Genomic DNA, 23,978 nt, shown 5'->3' with positions numbered 1-23,978 from the left:
TAACAGATCATTCTTACTTATCTCTTGACTTCCGAGTCTGAAGGCTAAATAATTACAGTCCCTTTAATCTTGCTTCAAAGGTCACATTTTAATCCCTTTATCATTTATGAGACTCTTTTTAATCCTCTGTAAGTTCACTTTTGAATTGTGCAGACAAAGCTAAACATGGTAGCCATGAAAGATTTTAACCATACTGAGAAGCTGAGTATAATCAGTGAATTATCTCATATGATATCAACACAGTTTTCATCTCACCAACATTGTATTTAAAAAAATATACAACTAAAGAAAGACATTTTGCATTGATGTTCATCTTGTCAATTAATCTCATTATCTACTACTAATGGATAGCGTCGCCTGGGATTAAGAACCAAAGAGCCAAAGACAACACTTTAGCAGATCAAAAGTGAATTACACATGTCTAATAAAAGAGGAATCAGTATATCTAGTATATCATGTTCATTTTCAACAATGAATGACTAACAATTATAGCTTTCCCAGGACATATTTTTCACCAATATTGGATGTTTGAAGTTCACTAAACATTATATCACGTAGATTAATAATAAATTGAGCAGTATGTGTCAACTATGTATATCATAGTGATTCTATGTTATTAAAATACTCTATGTAATTATGAAGTTTCTTTAATAATTATATTACAAAATCATCACCATGAGAGAAACATCAATTTCTAAAATACTCTTATTATTTTTTGAATATGTCGTATGAAGATATTCCACATACCAGCCAGGGAATCAGAATAAGGAAGCTGTATAAATGTTATCTGGGGCATTAAAAATTTTTTTTGCTTTGAAATGTATTTTTAAATGCTCCTTTATTCATGGGTAATTTCAAATAAATTCATTTATAGAGAACTCTCATCCATCCTCTAAAAACTCGGGGCCACTGAGTCAATAGAATTCCCTCAGTAGGTTTATGAGAGTGTAAATCTTTACAAGATCCTAAGCCTTGTCACTCTTCTGCCTAGTGACTGTTCAAATGAATTTCCTTATAGTTAGCAGTACACATGTATGCACTACATCACAACTAGAGCTCTTTCCATGTACCCTAATGTTTCCAAATCATAGTCACTTGAGTCACTGTACTATCAGAACTAACTGCCATTATTATTATACTGTCAAAATGAGAAAATTGGCATTGGTACACTACTGGAAGTTTAATTATATTCACTAATTTTACAAATAATCATGTGTGGCTTTGTGTGAGTTGTTACATGTAATCACTATAACAAACAAAACATTTAACTATACCAACACAAAATTTGCTCATGTTATTTCTTCCTAGAAAATCTCCCTCTCCTACCTCCTATCCCTAAACCTTGGCACTCACTAATCTCTCTACTATCTATAATTATGTGGATTTTTGAACATTATAAATGGACTCAGGAAACATGCACATTTCAAGAACTATGGAACTTTTTAAAACAGATGACTTAAGAGCTACAATACTCCCCGCCCCAATTTTGACTCTGTCAATATGAAACAAAAGCATAAATGAAGTACCCTTGAATGAAGGATGTATTTTTAAAATTCTCACTTTCTTTGGTAATTTATTTAGTGTAGATAACTCCAGGAAAACTGTAAAATGGAAAAATCAATAATACTGTAAGTTGAACTCATTTATAATGCATGAATATTTTAGTGGCAGTTACACAATCTCATCAACTTGACAAAAAATGAAGGGGTGACGTCTAACCTCTCAATTGGGTCACAGTCGGATTATCCCACCCTGTGGGCTACCTGTTGTATTACAGATTGCTTGAGCACATGTTGGAATTTTACATACAAAATGTTAAAAAGGGAACAGTGTAACTCATAAAACAGTTTTCTGTTATATATCATAATTATCATAAGATAAATATAAAATTGAGGAATTTCATGTAAATAAATATTTGGTGGGGGATTTTTTTGCTTATTTCATAAGATGATACTTTTATTGAATACGATGAAGTATTACCTCTACACATTCTGCTGTTAACTGAAAGATCAGACGTTTGAAACCACCAGCCAACATAGGAGAAAGATGAGCCTTGCTATTCATGCAGAGTACAGTCTCAGAAACCCACAGAGGGTGGTGTTGAATCAGCACTGAGTTGATGACAGTGAGAGTATATATATTATATTGTAGCTATCTCTACATATAAATTTCATGTTTATTATTTTTAAGAAAACCAACTCCATATTTAAATGTAAAACATGCAACACAAACACCTTAAAGGAGGCCAAGAATGAGGTTCAGAACAGAGAAGGGGAAGGATGTAAGGGGGACAAAAACTGGAGTTGTTAACAGCAAAAAAAAAAAACATTAAAAATTAAATGGAAATTTTCTGTGAAAAAAAAAAAGAAGAAGAAAACCTCTCCTGAGCCCTTACCTCTCAGTTCTAAATATTAGTGTGATTGACTTAAAAAGGTAGAAAATTAAAATTGTAGTGGGCTTGGTGACCTATAAGTTCATTTCTAACATATTGAAAAAAATAAAGGAAATCCTGTAGAAATTCTTCAGGCATTGGGTTTAATGGGTGTTTTTATACAGGACATTTAAAGTACAAACCATAAACAAACTAGGATAAATTAGACTTAATCTAACTACACGGCTTTTTTGCTGGGCGGACACCCCCCCACCTCACCCCCAGCAAACCTCAGAACTGTCCCTCTCGGTTTCTGTGATTGTAATCTTAGCTGGGGTAGTTGTCAACATCTCTGCTCCTGCAGACCCACCGTTGCTTCAAAACATGATCTTATGGTACAAACGGACCTCTCTGTTGGTAGCTAAGTATACAATTTTGAGTCAACGGTGCTATCATTTACTGTGAAAGTCATTACAAAATTAAAATTTAAATCCATACTGGGAATGATATCTCCAAATCGGACTTATAACTAAGGTCTTGAAATTAGAGCATGTAGTAAGAAATCAAGATTCAACCTTGAAAAAAATATTAAAAATTAAATTATCCCAATTAGAAGACGAGCAAATTATACAAATAGACAAGTCACCGAAGAGGATATGAAGTCATGTCACAGACTCAATCCATTGCATAAACTCACATAGGATAGATTAGAACTGCTCCACGTAGTCTTCCTAACTACGACCTTAATGGACACAGAGAACCAGTTCACTAACTCCAGAGCAGCTGGTCTGTTCTATGGCCAAAAACTTTGGTTTATTCAGTCACTGCACCACCATGACTCCTGGCCAAGAAACCAATGAAAAATATACATCCACTCATGTCATGAAACCCTTACTCATTGAAATCCCTGCTCCAACCCCATCCTAGTTCAGTTGACACTGACTCACTGGAGTACTGTAATAATCCTAATAAACAGAGTAGAGTGGTCTTTTCTAAAATCAAACTTCCTCATCACTCTTCTACAAAGAAATTTGAAGATTCTCATCATCAACCTTTCAGTTATTACTTTAATGCTAACCAGCTGGTTTCCTTAAACCAAACCCAAACCCACTACCATCAAGTCAGTACCAATTCATAGAGACCCTTTGTCTGGTTTCCAGGACATTAAGCCTTTCAATTGCTGGTTTTCAACAGCAGATGCTGTAGCAGTTTGATGCGTAAAGCACAGCACCACTGTACAGCCTTCACAATTAATTACCAACTCACTGCTATCAAGTCACTTCTGACTCATGGTGAGCATATGTAAGATTCCGAAGGTGGTAGATTTTTACAGGACCAGATAGTCTTAACTTTCCCCCACAAAATAACTGGTACCAATAAACTAGAGTTCTCTGGATTAGCAGACTAATGCTTACATGACAGTACTACCAGGGTTCTGTTACCAGGGATATGCAAACTGAGACCAAGATGAGCTGTGAGTGTAAACCAAAAGGCATTCCTTGGAAATCATAGAAACTTACAGTTAAACAAAAATATCAAAGTGCGAAGCTATTGTTTCTTAACAATTTCTCCATCTAGATCTATATATTTTCTTTTAATATTTTTTACTTTTACCCCAACAGTTTTATTGACATAAAATCACATACCATTCATTCTTTTGGAGTTGTTTTCATTTCTTTCAGACTTCTTTAAAAAGTTCTACAATATATGATTTGTACCATGTTGAAGTAGAAGTTTGGCACCTTTGAAGGACTCAAATATGTTTCCTTTTTAAATGTCCTCTTTGAGTTTTGAGAACAAAAGACAATCTGAGTGGAAAGGTCAGATCTCCAGAGTAACTGTGTCCATAGAACAGTGTAATATTTCAGTCTGTTTTGCATACGGTAACTAGGCATCAGCGCTGACTTAATGGCACCTAACCACCACAGGGTAAGTTTTCCCAATGGAATTATCATAGGACATCCCTTCTACCATAGGAGAATGAGCTCACTTCAAATTTCCTGACTTTATTTTTAACCAATGAAGTTTCAGCTACTTCATAACTTCATAACAGATAACTTCATAACTTCATAACAGATAACTTCATAATTTTTATTCCATTAACTTATATTTATTAACATTTTTCTTGTTTTTTCTGTGTTATATTGGTAAATTCAACACACCTCCCTGCTATGATTTATTCAATTAAATTGCATTTATTAACTTCAGTCCTGCATAAGTTGCATAAGATGCAAAGATCAGCTCGTCAAGCAGCTGATCTTCATACTACACCTTTGACACATATGAAGTCCAAAACTTGTTGACGTCAAGTGTGGTAGTTCAATTTTATGTCAACTTTATGGTACTTGTATCCTGGTTGAGAGGAAGTCCAACCTGGTAATCAGGTTGTAGTCTGGTGATGTTTCCTCTAGGGTGTGACCTATCTATAAGAGAGACATTGAGAACTTCTCTCTCTGGCCCTTCACCTCCCTCCTCGCTGAAACTCTCTGACTACCTCCAAGGGGAGTCCCCTGTGGGCCACTGACCTTGAGAGTGATTTGTAACCTGCCATGTTTCCACTGACCTTGGTTCCACTTGACTTCCCTCACTGACCTGCCATCTCCCTGCTTACCATTTCATCTTTCTGTGTCACCAACTTGCAGATACTTGAAGCCGAAGAGGCCTCTGGCTAGCATTGGACACCGAGACTTAAGTTTGACTGGGCTACGATGGTTCTTGCTATAGAAGTCCTTCTTTTTAAAAGGTCTTTTATATACATATATGAGTGCCATGGATTTAGGTACTATAGACAACCCAACCTAACACTCCAAAATATTACCTTAATTTTGGAAATGCTGAACTAAGTTAGATCCCAAATTCGGTAGCTATCTCATTAATGATAGTTTTAAAGCCTCTTTCCACCAGTTTTGGGATTCAGCCAGTTCCCAGTGCTATTGCTCATCAAGGTTGAAGGTCTCATGGTTAATATCTGAGGTTTTCTCAACATTTCATGAAATGCTTTGTTCATCTAACAGCCGTTGCTCTTTGTGAGGCAACACTCCCATGAATTTATTGCAAAGCTTCAGTGATTTGGGAGAACAGTCAGTTGAATTGTCTATTTAATTATATGTTTTTAATTGATATTAGCTCTGCCCTTAGAATCATTTTTTCCAGGACACAAAAGAGTAATAAAAAAAATGTCCTAATGTTATCAATACAAGTGTTTCTGAGAGAACTTATCAGTAGCATTCATTTATCATAGAGACAGTTAAAAACCAGTTTTGTTTAGGAAAAAATGTACATGTAGGGCCTGGAATCTTACTAATACATTTTGATGAACTATTTTCATTTGAGAATGACTAAAATAAAATATGTGAAATATCATCAACAAAAGCTGTAAAGTACGTGAGGAAACAAGAGTTGTCATACATTCTAAATTGCAATGCAAAATGGTACAGGCACTGTGGACATTACTTTGAAAGTTTATCTTTGAAAAAGAACTTACCATATGACTCAGTAACTGCACACCTTGGTGTTTGCTAGGAGAAATACAAATTTATGTCCACAAAATAATATGCACATAATAATGTATGTATGACTGCTTTATTATTGATCAACTAAAACTAGAAATGACCAACTTTCTTTCACAGATGAATCACTAAACAAACAATGGTTCATCTATTGCAAGAAATGACAAGGAGATTGTATCTGACTTTCTTTGACTTCCCTATTGCCTGGAGGCAGGGTGCAGACATGCCTGTGTGCTGTACCCTGCTTTACATACTCTTATACCAACTGTGCCTCCTACAGCATTCTACTTTCATGGTCACAGAATTCACAATTATGAGACTTTCTTAAATTTGTGAGAGTTTCTTAGGAAAGTCAAGAAATCTTGATCAGTCAACAATAAGGATACAGTTATTGGTTTGCAGCAACACCTCTCCTCAGCCAGCAATCAAGTCTCTCTGGTCCTTTGCTTCTCAGCAACGAGGCTCCATGTTCTCTGAGTCTGAGGACCAAGAAGTCTGCCTAGTGCTCTGGCTCGCAGACCCATCGTCTCAAGCCACACTTCTCTGGTTCTATCCCAAATTCTCTGTGCCACAGTCTCTGGTGCCTCTGGTCTTGGATTCTGCCACAATAGAGAGGTCTGGAATGTGATCCTAAGATGGTGCTGGGCTCTCTCGATCATTGCTTCAAGGTGGCGAAGAAAACTGACCAATCCCCTCTATTAGTGAAGTAAACAACATATTTGCATTGTTCTACTCATTAATTTGCTGGGAGTTACAGATCTGGGTAGAAAAACCATATTAATAAATTTTACACCACATTCATGCTTTGGAATACTACAAAGCAATCAAAACACAAATTATGATAACTATAATAACATACCCATCTCAAGATCAATATTTCAAATTTTAAAAAGTCATTCTAAAAATCACATGTTCTGTCAATTCTAAAACATTTGTGAAATGGAATGTTTTAGCACTGGAGAATATAATATTACCAATGTTTAGAAATGGCAGAGGAGAGTACTTGGAAATCAACTTTGATTCCAATATATCGATCATAAATAAACTGAGCAAAGTATTTGTTTTTATGATCTAATAAATTATTTATAGATATAAAACGAAAATCAAATACACATCCATTGAATCAAATATGACTCATATCAAACTTTTGGACAGAGTAAAATTGCCCCATTGGGCTTCCAAAGCTTAAATCTTTATGGATTCAGAAAGCCTCAACTTTCTCCCACATAGCAACTGCTGTGTTTAAATGTCAATCTAGAGTCAGTAGCCTGAATATACCTCACTATATTGCCAGAGCTCCTTATATGTAGGTAAACAACACACACACACACACACATATGTATGTATGCATGTTTTATCAAAATTTTGGATTAATGTTGTATTATTGATTTTGTTAAGAATATGACTATTTTTATATATTATAGTATTTTTATAGGCATGTTTTACACGTTCCAATATATCCATTTGCTTACAATTCTGTTGTTCAATCCCATCCGGTGGGGTTAACAACCATCAATGCTATTTTGATGTGCATTTTTATGTTGCTTATCTCACTGTTAGGCACGTTCTTTCGGCTACGGGTTGATGTAGTTTACAGAGAGGCAACACAGTTGAAAGTGAAAGAAGATGTATGTGCTTGGCCAAGTAAAGGAACCTTTCAGGACTGTGTCACCAAGATGGCTCCTAGAGCAATACACTTAAGGTTCTATCTGGGTGGGGAAACCTGAGACAAGATCCCTTCTCAGGCAGGAATTCTGAAGCTGATCGGATAAATCAAATGGGGCGATTTGAGAGTGACACTCAGACTGGGCATGTTCTCAGGAGAGTGCAGGCAGAAGACGGCTGCTGCACAAATGGTGTGTGTCTTCCCACAATGTTGACAGTAGCTGATCCCAAGGGCAGATGGACCCTACGTGAGCATGCTGAAGATGGCTGCATTTGTTGGAACTGGGTCTTCTTCTCTGGCTTTTGTTTTACTTTCATCGTGTCCTTAATGGAACACAGCACGGAGAAGGAAGTTAGTAGTCTCAAACAGTTATCCCGCCCAGTGGCACATGTAGTTGTAGGCACAGGTCTCATCTCATTTTCTTTTCAGGTGTTGGGAAGTTTTCCTGAATTCTGACCTGGGCAATGAGCCAGTGGTTATTTTCCTCCAACTGCTTCCAGGTTGATAGTGACATTGACTGAAAACTGGCCCCTATGGTCACAAGGTACTGGAGGGATAAGGCAGTAATTTTGTTGGCACACCAGTCAAAAGTGAAACTTTTGTAAGCCTTTAAGAGAAAACCATATCAAAATATTAAATATTCAAGGTCCAAATAGTAATAGTAAAATCAAGTAAACTAAGGGGTCAAAAAGTTAAAAAAAAAATTTAAACAAGGAGAGAACTTGCTTCATTGAGTTCCAAATGGTATTTGAATCTGACTCCCAATTAAATTATTGTAACCAATCTTCTGTCTTATAAATTTGTTAAGCCTTTATTTTAACTGTCCCTGAAGAATTTATATATAAACCAAATAAATGGTGTTAACCACTGTCCACAAACCCCTTATTTTGTGAGAGTGAAAAATATAGAGGCATTTTATAATCTGAAATTACCTCAGCAAGATAATCTAAACTGTATTGCTCAAATTCAAAATATTTAATGGTAGATTGAACCAGGTCTTCCATGGTGATTTTCAAATTTCACCAGTTAACTGTGTTATAAGCAAAATACACCTTGATGTTAAAATTAGAATTGTCATTTCAATTTTAACTAGAATGAACTCTGAAGTTCTATTATGCCTAACAAGTAAATTTTAGAGGGGGTAAATTTTTCCCAGGCAGAGTTATTAAAACAAAAATAGCCTAAGGTACATTCATCTGAATGGACCCACAGGGTAAGGTAATAGGTTGTCCCAACTTGTTCAGGCCTGGATCTTAAGTGGGAGGACAAATTGAGATATATCTTTTGGGAACCATTACAACCTAGTTTGGCTATGATGTAGCCAAAATAAAGTTAGCCTGTGGTAACAGTGAGTTCATAAACCTAAGCAAAAGGCCCCCTTGGGATAAAATCTAAAATCCTGAGTAAGTTTTTTGGGGTTTTTGTTTTTTGATCAAAAGCTGTGTGGTTTTGTGGTACAATGGATCACAAAAAGAAACAGAGGGCACTGCAATGACATCTGTTTTCCCTGACCTTAGTTTTACAATTTTAAGTGTCTATTACATTAGAGTAAGGTTTATCTGACAACAAGGCTGTTTGTTTGTTGGAGTAAAGCTTCTTGTGAATAATTGAGCATCAGGTAAGTGCTAGAATGTTAACTGCAAGATTCAAGATTTTAAATTACCTGTTGTCTACTCTACAGGTTATATGGTCCTGTAAATATTTATTGCTTAGGAAACTCTATGTATAGACCCCCAGAGTCTAAATTGACAAATGGATTTGATTTGGTTTGGTTTGGTTAAGCTTATTGGAAGAAGCCTTGGTGGTGGTGATATGGGGAAAGCATTGGGTTAATGGGAGGCAGGCCCCACTCTTAGTAAGCATGGAGATGCAGGACAAATCCAACAATATTTAAGTTGTTCTCCTTATTTCATTGTTTCAGACGATGTTTAAGGATGATGAGCCCTGTTGGCCTAGTAATTACACATTGGACTACTAACCAGAAGGTTGACAGTTCTAATCAAGTGGCCAGTCTTTGGAAGAAAGACAGGAATTTCTATCCCTATAAAAAGTTACAGCTTCAGAAACCCCAGTTTTAAAACCCAGCAGTTCTACCCTGTCCTCTCCTCTAGGGTCACTCTGACTCAACCTCAACTGGATGGCAGTGAGATTCTAATTCTTGGAGTTCACTTTCATTAAATACTATTCAGTAGAATGGTAAAACAAAACAAAACTATGCTTCTCATGATGACTTAACAAATGGTCATTCAGTATTACACAGGAAATGGTTAATATAGAATTGCATATTAATTCAAAAATAAGACTCACTCACTCACTGCCATCAACTATATATATATTCTAAATAGCGATCCACTAAGACAAATAGGATTTCCTCTGTGAGCTTCCAAAACTGTCCTTCTTCATGGAAGTAGAAAGCCTTCTCTTTCTCCCGAGGAGCGGCTACTGGTTTCATACTGCTGACCTTGTGGTTATTAGTCCAACACATGACCACTAAACCACCGGGATCAGAAATAAGATTAGAAGTTACAAAATAGCTATGAGAAGTACCAGAAATATTTCATCATCCGTATTTGCTAATTAGCAGGAGCCTCTTAAACATTTGTTTTAAGCTAACAGGGATTCTCCTCCAGTTGGTATGATTCTGTGGTACCGACTGATCTACAGCAGGAATTGATGGTGGTTTAGCCCTGGTGTGGTGAATCCAGGATCTCCTTGCTCTGCTCTTGGCTGCAATGGGCATTGGAATAAACGCTCCAGGTGGCACTGTCCATGCTTTATTCATGAGATTGTGCATAATGACTAACATTCCTCTATATTCGTGTAAATTGTTACCAAAGCCCCCTCTACCATCTAGAGCATAATCATGTCTACCTAGTAATGTCCCATATGTATATTCAAAAGGAGTAGTGTTTAGTTTCCAGGAAGAAATAGCTATTTGAACAAGCCCATGGAAAGGATGCTTGTACACACTAACCTAGTTATGTGGCACAACTTCACTAAATGTACTACAAAAGCTCTATTTATCAATTCAGCCATTCTAGTAGAACTGCTCCTGCTCCTGTGTGTTTCTGAGACTAATTCTTTATGTGTGCACAACTTTGTCTTTCTTACAGATTGAATCTATCTTAAATTACAGCTTGACCCCATCATACATTCCCAGCAATACGTAACAAACTAAAATGTACTATATCTGTCAAACCACAATTGGACTGTCAAATTGTCGTACTGTGTTGACTTGCTGTGATGCTAGAGGCGATGTCACTGGTATGTCAAATACGAGCAGGATCACCTTTCATTACCAGGTTCCAGGAAAGCTTCCAGGTTAAGAACAGGTTATGAAGAAGTAATAGATCGTCCACTTCAGGGGACTTAGTCACTGAAAACTTTAGAGATAGCACTGAAACCTTGACACGTACTGAAAACCTCATAAATAAACAGCAGGACGTAGTTGGAGATGATGCCAGAAGACTAGCCATTCTAGTCTGCAGGCATTAAACATATGACTGATGAACAGCTGTGTTTTCAAAGCAGAGTTGCCCATGTTGACACAGATGGAGTAAAGCCTGGCAGACAAAAGCCTTCTGGATTCTTCATTTGCTGATGGGGAATGACTCACACTGAGAAAAACCAGCTGCAAATAGCAATTAATAATTGGACCTTGGAATGTACAAAGTAGAAATCTAGGAAAATTGAAAGTAGTTAAAAATAAAATAGAACACATAAAGTTCGATCGCCTAGGAGTTAGGGAGCTGAAATTGATTGGTATTGGCCATTTTGAATCAAAATGCTAAAAGGTTTACTATGCCAGGAACGATACAACCAAGAATGCTGACATTGCCTTCATCATCGAATGGGACGGTTAAAGATCTATCTTCAAGAACAAAGCTGTTTGAGCTAGGATAATGCCTATCCCATTCAAGGAAATTCAGTCACTACAGTTATTCAAATTTATGCATCAACCACTAGACCAAATGATGGAGATAGTGAAGAATTTTACCAATGTCTTCAGTCTGAAATGTATCAAACATGCAACTAAGGCTCACTATTAATTATTGGTGATTGAAATGTAAAAGTTTAAAACAAAGTCAAAGGAAGGGTACTTGGAAAATATGACCCCAGTGAGAGAAACAACACTGGAGATAGCATGATAGACGTTAGCAAGATTAATGATTTGTTCATAAACAAATACCTTTTTACAAAAATGTGAATTTATACAGATAGAACAAACAGAAATAAAATTGATTATATCTGTGGGAAGAGACAATAGAAAAGCTCAATTATAGCAGTTACAGCAAGGCTGGGGCTGCCTGGAACAGAACATCAATTACGCCTCAATATGCTCAAGTTGAAGTTAAAGAAAATGAAAGCAAGTCCAATAGAGCCAAAATATGATCTTTAGGCTATCTCATCCAAATATGAGAGTATCACAATAATATATTTGACATGCTGAACACTAATGACAGAAGATCTGATGACTGTGGAAGGACATCAAGAACATCATTCATGGGAAAAGAAGAACGTCCTTAAAAAGATAGGAATGATCAAAGCAGATGGAAGAAGAGATTCTTTTTTTTTATTTTAACAATTTATTGGGGCTCATACAATTCTTTTCACAGTTCATACATCAATTGTATAAAGCACGTCTGTACAGTCTTTGCCCTAATCATTTTTTTCTCTTTTCCTCTTTTACATTTTATTAGGGGCTCATACAACTCTTACCACAATCCATACATATACATACATCAATTGTATAAAGCACATCCATACATTCCCTGCCCCAATCATTCTCAAGGCATTTGCTCTCCACTTAAGCCCCTTGCATCAGGTCCTCTTTTTTTTTCCCCCCTCCCTCCCCATTTCCCCCTCCCTCATATGCCCTTGGTAATTTATACATCGTTATTTTGTCATATCTTGCCCTATCCGTAGTCTCCCTTCCCTCCTTCTCTGCTGTCCCTCTCCCAGGGAAGAGGTCACATGTGGATCCTTGTAATCAGTTCCCCCTTTCCAACCCACTCACCCTCCACTCTCCCAGCATCGTCCCTCACACCCTTGGTCCTGAAGGTATCATCCACCCTGGATTCCCTGTACCGCCAACCCTCCTATGTACCAGTGTACAGCCTCTGTCCTATCCAGCCCTGCAAGGTAGAATTCGGATCATGGTAGTTGGGGGGAGGAAGCATCCAGGATCTGGGGGAAAGCTGTGTTCTTCATCGATACTACCTCACACCCTAATTAACCCCTCTCCTCTCCTAAACCCCTCTATGAGGGGATATCCATTGGCTGACACTTGGGCCTTGGGTCTCCACTCTGCACTTCCCCCTTCATTTAATATGATATATATATACATATATACACATACATATATATATATACACATATATACACATACATACACACACTTATATCTTTTTTTTTTTGCATGATGCCTTATACCTGGTCCCTTGGGCACCTCGTGATTGCACTGGCCGGTGTGCTTCTTCCATGTGGGCTTATTTGCTTCTGAGCTAGATGGCCGCTTGTTCACCTTCAAGCCTTTAAGACCCCAGACACTATCTCTTTTGATAGCCGGGCACCATCAGCTTTCTTCACCACACTGGCTTATGCACCAATTTGTCTTCAGCGATCCTATCATGGAGGTGTGCAGTCAATGATATGATTTTTTGTTCTTTGATGCCTGGTAACTGATCCCTTTGGGACCACTCGATCACACAGGCTGGTGTGTTCTTCCATGTGTACTTTGTTGCTTCTGAGCTAGATGGCCGCTTGTTTATCTTCAAGCCTTTAAGACCCCAGTCACTCTCTCTTTTGATAGCCGGGCACCATCAGCTTTGGAAGAAGAGATTCTTAAATGTATTGTTAATCATAAGATAGCTGAAGCAAATGGAAGTAACGATGAAACCAGAGGTGAACAGAAAATCTCAAAGGGCAGTTCAAGGAGACAAAGTAAAATATTATAGTTAAATGTACAATGATTCAGAGTTAGAAAAATAATGGAAGAATATGCTCAGCATAGCATGAAACTAAAGAAAATTTAAAAAAAATCAAAGCTCAAGTTACAATATTGAATTATTCTAACGACAAAATATTGAACAATGCAGGAAACATGAAGAAAAGGCAGATAGAATGCACCGTCACTACACCAAAATGAAATAGTCGAGATGCCACCATTTCAAGAGGCGGCTTATGAGCAACAACCAGTGCTATTGAAGGAATAGTCTACGCTGCACTTAAAACATTAGGTAATTATAAGGCTCCACGAATTAATGGAATGTTTCCGAATGCTGATGAAGCACTGACTATACCAAGAAGTTTGAAAGAGAGTTACTTGGCCAACAGATTGGAAAGAACCTTATTGGTATCCATTTCAAAGAAATATTACCCTAAAGAAAGTTCAAAATTATAGAAAAATAAGATTGATAGCACATAAAAGTAAAATTATTTTGGTATTATTCCATCTGTGGAAATCTATATTTATATTTGCCATTTGTGTTATTTAAAAAAGATGTTTGCTATTAACCGAGTCATTCATCTTGCAAAATTTTATCATCACATCTCCAACTTCACTTCTATCACCAAGTGTATATTTTACAACAACTTTTCCATCCTTTTTGTTTCCAACTTTTGCATTCCAATCTATCAATGCAGTTCAATTTCATATTTGATAAATTTCTGACTAAAATTGTTGGTAGCATTCTTCAATTTCATTATTATCTTTTATGTTTGGTGCATAAATTTAGATAATAATTGTATTAATTGGTTTCCTTGAAGGCAGGTAGATATAATCCTATCAAAAACAGCATTGTACTATTTTGCAAGGTCCCTTTTGACAATTTATAAAATCATTCCTCTTGATTGTTTAATTCCTAGACTAATAAATCATACTTTGCTGATGCAAAATAGTTACAACCATCCATCTCAGCTCACCAACGCCTAGGATATCTATCTTTATGCATTTCATTTTTAACAACTTATAATTTTCCTAGATTCATACTTTACACATTCCAAATTCTGATCATTAGTAGATTTTTCCAGCTGTTTCTTCTTACCTCCAGTTCTGCTAATAGAACAACTGAATGCTGCATATTTAAAAATCAGAAAAGTTGTGTGTCATGGATTTTTTTCACCATACTTAATCTACATACTGAATCAAATAATCAGAAAATCTGGATTATATGAAGAAGAATATGACATAAGGAGAATCCTCAACAAGATAAATTGGACACAATGGCTGTAACAATTGGCTCAAGCAGAGTGACAGCTCAAACGTGACATCTATGAGAATGGTAAGGACTGGGTTGTGTTCTGGCCCCTTGTACATTAATCACTATGAGTCGGAACCTACTGGAAGGCACCTAACAGCAATCACATACCTGTTAGCATATGTATTATGCTTTTGGTTTGGAGCTTAGAAAAATAATAATACTTTCAAGGAAATTCACACTACACTTTGTTTCAGGTAATAACTTTTAATTCTTTATTCAGCTTCCTATTTTTTTTCTTTTTTTAAAAACATTTTATTAGGGAAGCATACAACTCTTATCACAATCCATACATGGATCAATTGTGTAAAGCACATTTGTACATTCTTTGCCCTAATCATTTTCAAAGCATTTGCTCTATAATTAAGCCCTTTGCATCAGGTCCTCTTTCCCCCGCCCTCCCTCATGAGCCCTTGATAATTTATAAATTATTATTTTAACATATCTTTCCCTGTCCGATGTCTCCCTTCTCCCCCTTTTCTGTTGTCCATCCCCCAGGGAGGAAGTCACATGTAGATCTTTGTAATCAGTTCCCTCTTTCCAACCCAGCTTCCTATTTTAACTCTTTAAATGTAGCCAACATGTTTCTCTGCTATTTAGTAATATTGAGAAAATGAGTTAGAAGTTTATTTTTTATCCTCTTTCTTACATTTCCCCCCTTACTTTTATTGGGAGTTTTGCATCTCTTATCACAATCCACGCATTCATCCAGTGTCAAACACAGTTGCACATATGCTGCCATCATCATTTTCAAAGTATTATCTTCCCACTTGAGCCCCTGATATCAGCTCCCCATTTCTTCCCTCTCCCTCCTCCGCCTGCCCTCCCACACGAACACTTGATAAGTTATAGATTATTACTTTTGTATCTTACATCATCCTACATCACCCCTCCCCCACTTTCCATTATTTGTCCCTGGGAGGGTTCTAGATTGATCCTTGTGATCCATTTCCCCTTTCTCCCCCACCCTCCCCTAATCCTGCTGGTATCTCTACTCTACTTGTTGCCCTTAAGGGGTTTATCTATCCAGGATTCCCTGTGTTGCTGGCTCTTATCTGTAGCAGTGTGCATGCTCTGGTCTAATCTGATTTGTAAGATAAAATTGAGGTCATGGTAGTGGGGGGAAGGAGGCACCAAAGAACTAGAGGAAGATTGTATGTTTCCTCAATGCCATACTGCACCCTGTCTAGTTCATCCTGTGACCCCTCTGTGAGGAAATGTCCACTTGTCTACAGATGGGTTTTGGGTCTCCATTCCACACTCCCCTCATTCACAATAATATGATGTTTTGCTCTTTGATGCCTGATCCCTGATCCCATGGATCCCTTGTGATCACACAGGCTGCTGTGCTTCTTCCATGTGAGCTTTGTGGCTTCTCAGCTAGATGCCAGTTTGTTTACCTTGATGCCTTAAGACCCCAAACACCATCAGCTTTCTTCACTACATTAGCTTATGCACCCATTTTTGTCTTCAGCAATCATGTCAGAAAGGTGAACATCACAGAATGCCAGGTTGTTAGAACAAAGTGTTCTTGTGTTGAGGGAGTACTTGAGTTGAGGCCCAATGTCCATCTCCAACCTTAATTCTTAACATATAGATATGAGTACATAGTTCTATTCCTCTCTCTCTCTCTATATATATATATATAAACACACACAAACATATATATATATATATTTACATATGTACATGCCTGTATGTAGACCTCTATAAATGTCCTTTGCCTCCTAGTTCTTTCCTCTATTTCCTTTTCCTTTTTTCTTGGCCCACCATCTAATTTGGCCTTCATTCGGGTTCAGTAATTCCTCGCTGCTACATTGGCCTTGATTAAGCCCCACTGGGCATCCTATGCTCTTCTCCAATCATTGTAGAAAATTTAGTCTATTCCTCACTAGAAGTCCACCACATTATTGACATATTTCATAAAGTTTATTTTATTATCAATTTGAAATAATTGGAATAGTTCCCATTTATTATGCCTATGAAGTTTGATTAACCTTTCATTAAACATCATATTAAATGTGTTATTATTTTTTCTTTCTGAGGAATCAGTGATATTCTCTGAATAACCCCTCTTTCCTGGTGTTTATTGCAATCTCAGAACTCCTTAGTTACTAGAAACAAAGTTTTCCTAAGAGTTTTGTTAACCTATATTAAAGTTGATATTATACAAGTTTCCCTATAGTTCTTTTGTAATTCAGTGTAAATGGGCTTTCTCTAGCTAAATTATAGCTTACAAGTAAATGCTCTCCTGGAAAATGCATTTGTAAATCCTTTCATTTGCTTTCCCATCATAAATGAATCTTATCCTTATTAGTTTCTGTGCCTCCAATGTGGAGAACTATCCTTAAAACATACAATGTTAGTTATATATAATGTTGCCATTTTTTCTTTCATTTCAACAGATATTGCCTGGAGTTTTACTTTGGTTTTGTGAAAGGTAAGAATCCTATAGGAAAGGCAAATACATTAAAATACCAGAACAAAGAGAAGAGTAGATAACTTATGAAAACCAATCAAAGGCTTATTTATCTCTTCCTATGGAGAAGTCTATCAATTTTTCTTGGAAATAACAATGTCATCTGCCAGAGGCAAGCTGTGTATTCACAAAGACTTTTATCAAGACTGAGAAAACTAACAGAGGTAACATAGCCTATAAAAGTTTATTTCAGTGTTTATGTGAAGTATGATAACCCTACTGATAATTATTCTAAAGGGAAATGTAGGTTACACATATGCCAGGACAGTAAATCTTTGTGGGAGTAGAAAGCCTGATCTTTCTCCCGTGGAGTGGTTTCAAACTGCTGACCTTTCAGTTAGTAGCCCAACTTGTAACCACTCCACTGTAGGGCTCCTTACAGCACTAACAGGGACCCAGGGATTCTTATATTTAGTAATAGCCTTGTTCAGTATAACAGCAGTCATTATAAATTCAATTTGTTGATATTAATTTATTTTTAAGTATTTAAACATGACAATTATTGACTTAATTTTTCATTTATATTTTCAGTTCTGGATAATATTTTATAGGGTAAGTATTAGGTATTAATTACTGTCAGATTAATTTATTTTAAAAGAACACCAGACTTGTCCTAAGGAGTTGGAAATTAAAGATTTCCCAAATACTCAATTCTTCCAAGAGGCTATGCTGCTGCATTTTCCTCTTATTCTTCCCTAGGTCTGTGATTCTCTACAACCCCCAAAAAAACTCAAAAAGCATCGAGGCAGTGCCTAAATTGGTGGTATATGTTGCTCACTCCTAAATCTGTATGTCAGACTGAGCTGAAGCAAATGCATCATCCAGAGACAGTAGTCAAAGATGTCCAAAAATCACAGCAGGTCTTCTTGATACTACCAAAGCTCTGTCAGGAAATAAGGGCACAATTTTACAGGCAAGGTGATATCCGTTAGAACTGTATTCGGTACTAGGATATATGCAAGGAATGCAAAAGATAGTGTCTTCAGTCACACCTTCTATGAAGGTGGGGTCCAAGATGTGAAGATGCCCCCATGGAAACAATGTGCACTTTGCTTAGTAGCCTCTACCACCATCAGTTCTTAATTCCAGCCTAGTTCTTTCCATTAGTAAAACAGAGAATGCCCTCCCAAATGGGACAAGAGCCACAATCATAGAGTCCAGAATTATAATGTATCATATAAGGAATTATAACTGAGAGCCATATTAATTGATTATAACTCAATTATTTACCATAATTCAGTGGTGCATACACACACACACTTTGATATTTTCATTTTAAGGTAATCTTGATTTTAGGTAATTATTTAATCTGTTATCAAATTAAACCATATACTTAGTAATATTTCAATGTTGGCAAAGCTAATTATTAGTGTCTCTTATCTTGAATTTGATAGTGCTTTTCTACTATTTCTTTTTAGTATTACTATATTATCCCATTTATCCAATCAGTTTTTTCCTCAATATTATATGAGTACAATATGTGGATCTATCAGGGGTGTAAACACTTAAGTCCTTATACACTGACCAAAAATATTTGAAGGTTTTTATTCAACCAAAGGACTTCAGGAGAAAATATCTGGAGATCTACTTCTGAACCATCACTGGTAATAAAAAACCCCGAACCCAAATTCTATTCAGTAGCACGTGGGCCACTGTATTAGGTTTTGTGTCAACTTGGCTAGGCCAGAATTCTCAATGATTTGGCCATTAAGACCTACAAATCCCCCACGATTTACCCTAATACAGTGTCATCAACACTGATGGGATCATCTGTGAGCAGTCAAAAGATTGTGGGAGGGTGTTGAAATATAAGCCCATTATTGACATTTTCTTGAGTGTGGCCTACTTCCTCTATAAACAGAAATTTTTGAGGGCTTATTCGTCTCTTAATGTGTCTGGATCTTTCATCTAGCTCATCAACCTCCAGTTCTTTGGAACTGGGCCAATAGTCAACGCATTGCCTACCAATTCTGGGAGCCATCAACAGCTTGCCAATTGACCTGCCATCTGACCTGCTGACCTGGGACTTAATGGGCTCTGCAAGCATAAGCCTGGTCTGCAGAGCTGGAATTCATCCACCTCCACTCTCTTCACGCTTTGTCTTCCTGCTTCCCAGTTCCTCAGCACTTTCAGGTACACAGTCAGGAGTATCCTCCAGTTTAACATTTAACCTATGGACTTGAACCAGACTGGATTTACCCAAATCTTCAAATTTTGTGAGACATTGTCTTGGTATAGTTCATATTTATTGATATATAAAGAAAGAAAATTCACACACATGCGCACACACACACTCATTGTTGATGTCGCTCCTCTAGAGAAACTAGACTATCACCATGAGTCAGAATCAACTCAAAGGTAACTTTGCATTTGTTTGTTTTCTTATATGCATAAATATGAAAAATATGTAGAAAACATGTAGCACATTTATTGCAAATGTTATAGTCCATATATAAATTTAACTTTTATAATTGACTATGTGAGGAGGCTTAGAAATATAAAATCAATTTATTTCATTCTGATAATTAGTGAATTCATTTGGAGTGCATGCTAGTGGGAATTTATCTGCTTATTTATCTTTCGTTCTATAATTTTGGTCTTTGGAATATCAACAAAATACTAGATAATTTTCAAAATGCATCTCGGGGAAGATTGTAAGCTCTGACATTTAACTTTTTAGTTCCTTCAAATTTTTGCAAGGTCTCTGGTGTTTCCCTGACTACTTGCAGGAACAGCAGTGTCCTTCAGAAGGAAAATCAACATATATGTCACACTCATCACACTGCATCCTTTCGACCTTATACTGACACACTTCTATCTAGAAGTTTTCCGCAAAAGTGTCTCGAAACATATAGGACATTTTGCCATCAATTCTTGTCTTACTCTGAATTATAGAATATAAGCAAGAAGCTCTCAACATGAAAGCAAAAGAAAAATCACAATGTAATGAAGTGCAATAAAATATCAAGCAATATCTTAAAATATTCCACAGGGATATGGCCTTGTACCATAGAAACATAAGGATTTTGGTGGCACAGAGTTACCAAGGCCTTCATGACTGCAGGACCTGCCACTTGTCTAAGAGGCCACTGTTAGGGATATGATTGACTCAGCAGGCATCTGGAATGAGGCACTTCTCAGACACCATGCCCTCAAACTCATCTGCATTAAACTTGGTGAAGCCCCACCTCCTGGAGAAGTGGATCTTCTGGTGGCGAGGGAATTTGAACTTGGCCCCACATAAGGCCTCAATCTTGTGCTCCATGTTTTGAAGCTTGGTGCACATGGACTTGATGACCTCCCAATGTGGGTCTAGTCACAGTGCCTTGGGGTTTCCCAAAGCACCTCATGACCCAGTTAGGAGCCCAGGTTAGGGAGAGCAGAAATTAACCAGACCAGAGCCCTAGGGTCATCTACACACACCTACAGGCTGCATAAACACCGAGGAGGCTTGCTCTGTGCAGATACTGCACACTGGCCGCCACAAGAAGGAGGAGAGTTGGCTTAAGTGGCTGCAGAAGGATTTATTTTAAAATCATAATATTTAGAAAACATAAACCTTCTCACCATGGATAAAATAATATAAATGTTTAAATAAATGATAATAAAAGTTTTAAAAATTGAATAGATAGAAATGAATATAATATAAAAAGCAATGAGTAGTTTAAGGGACAATGCAGCAAATATGTTGTTATTATTTTTAGGTGCTATCAAGTTGGTTCTGACCCTTAAAGGCACTGTATAGCAGATCAAAAACTTCCAGTCCTGCGCCACCCTCACAACTGGTGTGATGTTTGAGCCCATCGTTGCAACCACTGTATCAGTCCATCTTGTCAAGGGTTTTCCTCTTGTTCACTGCCACTTTTCATTACCAAGCATGGCGTCCTTTTGCAGGAACTGCTGTCTCCTGATGTTATGCTCAAAGCAAGTGTCTACCACGTGGGCTTCTAAGGAGTACTAAAACTGTTCTTTTTCCTAGACATTTTGTCTGTTCTTTATGGCAGTCTATGGGGCTTTTAATTTTATTACCAGCACCATAATTCAAATGCATGAATTCTTTGTCTTCCTTTTGTTTAAAATTTTTTCTATTTTTTTAATTGGTAATAACAGTCTTCTTTTCAATGTACAATTTCACATGCATAAGAGGCTATTGAAAAGATGAGTCAACCCTACATTAATGTTCAAAGTAATACCATAACTTTTCAACACCTAAAGGAGATTTTGTGCAGCAGATTTACCCAATGCCACCCACTGCTTGATCGCTTGGCTACTGCTTTCATGAACATTAATATGGGTCCAATCAAATCATGGACAACTTCAATCTCATCAGTTATCATTATGATAGTCTGGGTATACCAGAGAAACAAATCCATAGATACTCGTATGTGTATTAGAAAAAAACTGTATATACAAAAGCATTTGAATATTGAGAAAACATCCTCGCCCAGGACAGATCATGTCCATAAATCTGATATTAGCCTGTATGTCCAATACCAGTCGATAAAGTCTTCTTCAGACTCATGAAATACATGTAAAGATGCCAAAGGCAGGACAATCACAGAACAGTGGGTACGAAGTCTTGTGGATCCAGTGGCAGTAGAAGCCTCTCAGTGATGGCATGGGTTTCCACATGACTCCTCCAGTTCCCAGGGCACAGGGTATCTCAGTGTAGTGCTGTGAGTGAGTCTTGTCAGTAGAGCATCTCTCAGGGAGTGAGCCCTGAGTCTTGTCAGTAGAGATTCTCCAAGAGAGTGAGATAAAAGAAAGTGTCTCCCATTTCTAAGGAGGAAAAACTGGAGCTCCCAAAATTCTCATGGCTATGACCTGATTGACAGACTAGACTCTACCCCTTCATTCTTAATCCTCTCAAATCCCCAATTGACACCAGATTATGTAACTACCACAATCATGATGTTGCTTATTGGTTGAGTTGTGAACATTTTGTTTCTGGTTTTGCACTGGATTTCAGATCATACTGAAAGCTGCCATCCTTGATAATCATCAGCAAGTGCTTCAAGTCCCTCAGGCAAGATTGTGTCACCTGCATATTACATATTCTTAATAAGCCTTCCTCCAATTCTAAGGCTGCAGTCTTCTTCACATAACTCAGTTTCTCTGATCATTTTCTCAGCATAAACATTGAGTAAGTATGGTGAGAGAATGTAACCAAGATTCATGCCTAGTGTTGGCATTCAAATAATATAACAATTATTTCTCTGCCCTTATGAGTACTTTAAGTATAAATAAAGATATACCAAAAGGCAGTCTATTGATTTATACAATTAACACTTAATGATATCAAGAAAAGAAGTACACAAAACTAGATATTATGAGAAGTAATTTAAAAATATTAATTAAAATATTAAACAATATTTGTCAGATGACAATAAAACTGTTATTTAGGGTATTCTCATATTGGTGTACTCACTTGCAATATTATTTGCTTTCATACAAGCTTAATCAACTGTGTGATGTATCATAACCACCTTTTCACTGTAATAGCAGGATCCCATTCCTTTAGAGGTAAGCCAATTAGACAGTAGACATTGTGGTTGATATATTGGAAATGGGTGCCTTCTCTTCTATAAACATTCTATGTTAATGTTTGAAAAGCCCCTTTCTGCTTATGCTCAGCTCAAAGAAATCTTTTGGACAATATTTTTAGCTCTTTAGACACTTTCAAGAATTCCATAATTAACTCACAATATCTCATGGGAAATTGGAGCATAATACAGCTCAAATGACAGCTTGTCACACTCTGGTCTGGTTGTTTGGTACTTTTTTTCTCACATTACATATTTGTTTACTGAAATAACAAACCATAAATAAAAATGTAATATTTCATCAAATATATAATGATTTTTATGAAATGAACAAATATATATTATAAGAAGAGCTCTGTATAATTTTTATTCCCATGGGTGGAATGAACATCACAACAGGTGCTTAGAGAGAGCACCAATCACAAGTGCAATTTTAACAACTAGCCAAACTCAACAAAAAACTATGTACTAGTATCTGCTAAATCTATGTGAACTGGCTGAACACTACCACTGGTCATGCTTCATCAGTAATTGAATGTCCTAAAGGCCTTGTGCTGTTCAGGTCATTATAGTTGCCTCTAATTTGAAAAGGAAGCTCTTTCTTAGAAAGTATAACAATTAATAAGCATTCAAAAAAAGATGCAAAAAATACAAGATGAGCATGAAAATTAGGGGGGAAAGTAAATTTTCCAAAATTAAATAAGTAGAAAAAGTTCATTGAATTGCACTCTGCAAAACAAAGAAACCAAAAAGAATGTCAAAATGTATTATCACTCTAAAAATATGGGATTTTAGAAAATTTAAGATGTATCCAAAGACCAAGCAAAAGAGCTAAAGGAAGAATGTGTAAGATTTTCAGCAGAAAAATTTAAGAATTTTAAGAAATGAGGAAAAAACAGAGAAATGCTATATATGACTGTGTTTAGATAAATTAATAGACAAAAATAGAGACAGAATTACTTCATAATGAGAATGAGACATTCCAGCTTTCTAAAACATATCTCATATACAAATATATTTTAAGTGTCACATAAAGAAAACAAAAGCTAATCGTGAATGAGAGAAGCACAACTTCAATTAACAAAATTTTAAAAAATAGTTGAACGTCAGGTAAATTATAAATGTAATATGAAGGCTGAGAAATACACTTC

General features: G+C 36.7%; 1 non-coding gene across 1 annotated transcript; it reads right to left on the bottom strand.

The window, feature by feature from the left end:
* Nucleotides 1-20,673: 20,673 nt before the first annotated feature.
* LOC142442085 (small nucleolar RNA SNORA70) lies at nucleotides 20,674-20,802 on the bottom strand. Its single transcript, XR_012783338.1, has one exon. It is a non-coding gene; the product is annotated as a small nucleolar RNA SNORA70 (small nucleolar RNA).
* Nucleotides 20,803-23,978: the final 3,176 nt, after the last annotated feature.

The sequence above is a fragment of the Tenrec ecaudatus genome, chromosome 2, assembly GCF_050624435.1.
Source record: "Tenrec ecaudatus isolate mTenEca1 chromosome 2, mTenEca1.hap1, whole genome shotgun sequence".
Taxonomy (NCBI): Eukaryota; Metazoa; Chordata; class Mammalia; order Afrosoricida; family Tenrecidae; genus Tenrec; species Tenrec ecaudatus.
This window is presented reverse-complemented; position numbering and strand designations above follow the sequence as displayed.